The sequence below is a fragment of the Fundulus heteroclitus genome, chromosome 3 (assembly GCF_011125445.2).
Source record: "Fundulus heteroclitus isolate FHET01 chromosome 3, MU-UCD_Fhet_4.1, whole genome shotgun sequence".
Taxonomy (NCBI): Eukaryota; Metazoa; Chordata; class Actinopteri; order Cyprinodontiformes; family Fundulidae; genus Fundulus; species Fundulus heteroclitus.
In genome coordinates, this window is record NC_046363.1 from 23,993,066 (window position 1) to 23,998,221 (window position 5,156).

Sequence of the window (5,156 nt, forward strand, 5' to 3'; positions counted from 1 at the left end):
GAGGAGGGGGTAGGGGGGGGAGGACCACGCAGGGCGGCTGCAGATTGGCAGGGTTATGTTGATGGCTGCAAACGCACGCTGAGGGAGAGTTGACCTCTTTCTCGTCTATTCTTCTGCATCATAGAAACACTTTATTAAGGCCACAGGACAGCAAACACATGTAGGAGCAGAGCCAAAGTCCGGTTCAAGCTGATCTGGGCCTCACTTCTAACCCAACTGCATGTTAGTGTATAGTTTATTCAGAATATAAAGTCTAATAATTGCTCTTTTTGAATGCTGTTGGTGGGATTCTGTTCATACTGTGACTCCAGGGTGGATACGTGTTTTATTGAGAATAAGTACCCAGTAGGTCTGCCATATGACAGCTTTCCCTCAGAACTGGTTAATTTACGGGTCTGCCTCTTTCCTGCTGCAAAAGTTGAAGACATCACACTTAGGCTGAAGGTTGGTGCAACGCTGCTCTCCGTTCAAATGAAAGCTGGGGTGATCATTCATCCAAACCTTTTCAAGGTTATATCTTTATTCTCCATGAAAGGACTCTAATACACAATCTGAGTATGCTACAATCTGCAATACGTGTTATTTTGAGATTAGTTTTTGTCATTTATGCCACTTTGGGATTAAATCTGTTTGTTACTGTTGTGGAATTGATCATCCTGCACTTTTTTTAAATGGTTTCCAGTTTATGCTTGTGGAGACTCAAGTTTAAGGTTCTCAACTCTTTGTTGGTCAAGTTTTAAATTGAACCTATAACTGATGGATGAACCCTTGAGGACTGGACAGATGGCTGAAAAGATGGATGATAGATGGATAAAGGGATGAACGAGTGCAGGGAAAATGTGTTAAAATGAGTGACTAGTTGGAGAGAAGGATGGAAAAATAGATGATATAGGTGGATTAATTTATGGACATGGGTGGAGGAAATGTTGGATGAGTGGATGGGTAGTTGGACATGAATAGATACAAATTTTAGATTATGGGACCTGATATAAAATCTGGAAACAAATGTTTTTTCAACCAATATTTTTTGTCCATATCGATCGAAAAATGGAAAAATAATGAAATTAAATTACATAGTTTTTCCACAGTCAGTACCAATCCTGTGTACCTGAGGAAAAAACTTTAATATGTTGCTCATGTTGCAGCTAATTATCTTATAATAGCAAACCTCTACTAAATGTGTAATATTTCCGTTTATTAATTTTATAATGTTTCAGCACTTGGTAACGCTCTCAGAAACAGGATCCTCTAATTTATGTAGATCTACCCTCAAATACATAGATGAGACACTTTTATAAGGTTGGGAGAGGAAAAGACACAGTAAGAGGGAAACAGTTTGAACCAAACAGACCAAAACCATTTAACAAGTATATTTTCTGCTCTGGGTCAGAATGTTTTTCATAATAAAAAATCATTTTCTCTTCAAAGCTGTAAATATCTATGTTCAAATCAATGGATGAAAGAAAAAATAATTACCAAAGTGTGACAGTGGGGTAATCAATATCTATTGGATTCCAGTCTCTATGACAGAGGACAGTCTGCTTTTGTTAACAGGGGTGAAATATTAGATATTAAGTCCAGCGTACAGTCAGGGAAAAACAGGGAAACTCCAGTGAATCGAGTTTATTGCCACCAGACCTGGAGTTTCCATGTATGAAGCCAACTTGATCCCAGAGCATAATTACTGTAGGAAACGTTACCACTACGTGTTCCCAGACTGATAATAAATACAAACTACTACTAGGAAATACTAACTAGGACTTCAGTGCATTAACAACAGCTGCGTAGCCAGAGTCCAGTCTGCCCCCATAAACAACTCAGCTGTGAGCGTCTCCACACATCCAGATGTAAATAATCCATTCCTTCAGTCCATCCAGCTGTTCTCTGATCTGCTGAGCTCCATTTCGGATTATGGGGAGGGGGGGTGTGCAGCCCAACAGAGCGCAGCTTTGCACAGATACAGATTCCAGCTCATCCAGCCGGCAGCACATGGCCTCTGAAGCAGAGCCTGGATCGATATCCTGCTTCAACGAGGGACACTCGTCTACTGCGCACGTGTCTGATAACAATGGCGCCCTAAAACCAAACTGTTCTCCTGCAGCAAGCAGCGTTTTATGCTCATATAGCCGAGCAAGGCCAGTAAGTTGCTGGGTGATGGTTGCTAGGCCACCGACGGTTTCTGTCTCAAACGAGTCCTTTCATTCGAAATCCTTGAAGGGGTTCAATGAGAAACTTTAGTTCAGATCTCAATGGAAACCTGGAGTTAGAACGGTTCTGAGATTTCATGTGGCAGCAGAACACGCTTCACAATTAGCAGCTTTAGGCTCACGCCTCTAACAACTATCCTGATGAGACTGTGGAGTTAGATTTAGTCTGAGCCTCGCAGCGATCAGGGCTGAAAATATAACCCATTCAAACCCCACTGATGAACTGATTTACACAGAGGCATGAAAGACTGAGACAACTGGCATCACTTTACTATTTCCCGTAGGTTGTGGACATCGTTTACTCCGATCAACAATCTCATGAAGTGTTTAATCGATTTTATCTATTGCAAAAAGAATAATTGACCACAACACCCCCCTCATGAGCCCATCAGTGATATCACAAGCACCAGAGAAAAAAGGGACACATTTCTGCTTGTCTATATTATTACATGCCAGTTTGATCCCAGGTATCAGATTTAGAGTCCTAATTATCGGCGGGTGTTGAATGGGAACGTAGGGCTGCATTTTATTAGGCCGGGTTTTGAAAACATGCTGCTCGTTTTCACGTATCTAACCTGAAAATCTGTACAGTACACTGTGCTCATTATTTTGTCAATGAAATAAGTCTAGGGTTTCCTGGGCAATCTAAGTGTTTCGCACACTTTACAGTAACATCCAGCGAAACTGTAAAGAAAACAAAGATCGTACTGGCTGCTGCAGATTCCCATCCGCTTGTGTCGAGATCTGCTTTACTCACTGTGGCCAGACATCCCCATATGGAGAGAAAATGGACTCATAGTATCTCTCTGCGTGTAATACTGGACCTGTAACCTATTCTGAGTCCATTTTCTCTCCCTATCCCCAGCTGGAAGTCTATATATACACGTTTTACGACATTTAAAACCCAAAGTTTGTGAAGCATTAGAGCTCGATCTGGACGTTTTGCGAACGCACGATTACCCGGAACATGTCATCACGACAGAAAAGCGTCACATTAGCGCCTCACCAGGCTGCTCCGTTTCTGGGGGACTGTAGCTGTACGTATAGACTTATACGTGCGTTCAGAAAAACAAATGATAGAGCAAATGCGTTATAGATGACTCAAGGGAGAGCGGCTTTCTTAACTGAGTTAAAGGTGCAAAATATCTGATCATGTCAAGAAATACTGAGGAGACTGCTGTCAGGAATGTTGTTGGTGAGAGAAGTGCTACACAGTCATGACTGTATACTTTGTAATACTGATTAAATATATGGCTAAAGAGTATTCAAGGCTACACATGGAAATTACTTTAATGACATTTTGGACTAGATTCAGTATCAGTAAACTTCTGTTCCTAAAACAGAATGAAATTGGAGACACTGAGACTCTGCTATGAGAATGGTGGGTCAAAAACTATAAAAATTACCAAAAAAATACATGCGTGTATTAATAAATCAACAACTCTTAAAATGTTTTGGTCTGTAAAAGGAATCAACCATTTACTTAGATGCATTTAGCAAGTCAGGGACATGCAATTTGATGCCTAAATTGGGATATTCTCCCGTTTTTATAATTTCCAGTTTGACTAGATTCAAACGTTCCTAGAAAAAAAGAGGAAATTGCCAAATTTAGAATGGGCAGGTCCCACCTGAAAGAAACTGGAAATCGGTATTGGCCTGATCGGTGCATCTCCAGTCCTGATCAATCCGGATATTACGCAGAAAACAATTAAACGTAGAAAAAAAAAAAAACGCCTAAAATGTCTAAATCCAAGAGAAGATTTCCAGGAAGGTGAACATAAAGAAGCAGAGAAAACATCAACAAGTCCCTGACAGGTCACACATACCAGTGTTGTATTCATTAAAGAAAGAAACATGAATAACATCCCAGTGACCCGTTTATTATAAAACCCAGTTGCTTAACGAATCGCACACAGCGTCCGCCATCATATAAGTGATAACTACCACTTTGGTGCAGAGGCTCGCTTTGTACACACAATGCTACGCGTCTCCTGGGTGCGTGCACACACGCACCCAGGCGCACTCTGCATGCTGCAACTCCCACGCAGCAGCTTTGTGTTGAAGGGCATGAACGGAGCAGTTATCCAAAATAACAGACGGACCAGAATGCAGCATGGCACACATTTAAAACACGGCGGATTCACTCAGCGCGCGTGGGGTCGTTGCGTAACAAAGAGCAAAGCAGTTCAAGCGTAGCTCACTGCCACTTGATTGCCTCTAGTTTCTAGATGACACACTTCAGCTCTCTATATCCACCACCTGCGGATATGTGAATCAGAAATCCTTACTGGTTCGCTGCAAATATTCCTCTAGACTAGTCATGCCCAAAGTGCAGCCCGGGGGCCATTTGTGGCCCCTGTACTGATTCTGGGTGCCCCCCCTGCTGTATTTCAAGAAAGACTTGGTCCATGTGGCTAATGCAGATGGAAGATTTTAGTTTTTAATTACGGCAAAATTATTTATGGAAAGTTAAAATCCTAGAATTGAAAATGTTACGTACCACAGGGATAGTTGGGGTTGGATGGGGTTTTTAAAAATATAAAAATGTTGAATTGCTGTGTGGTTCTTGTTATATTGTACACGGTCAAAGGAATTGTAATAACTGCTTGAACTCTACAATCTGAATGGCATTGTACATCTGTTTTAACAACAATAAAAATATGTTTAAAAAAGAAAATGTTACGTACAAATATTCATCTTTTAATAAACACACTTGGTATTCTCTTTAACTTCACAGAACCATCTGTCCAGTGACATTTAATTACTGAAATGCAGATTTTAGTGCTTTAAAATCTGCTTTTGAATTCAATTATGAAAACTGGCTCATTACAGCAAGTGTTTTCAAAGAACAACCGACCCAAATACTGTTCTTATATTGCTACACCAAAAAAAAAAGAGTTCAGTTTATTATTGTTAAAGAGTCAAATTTAATTATTCAGAATAATTCGC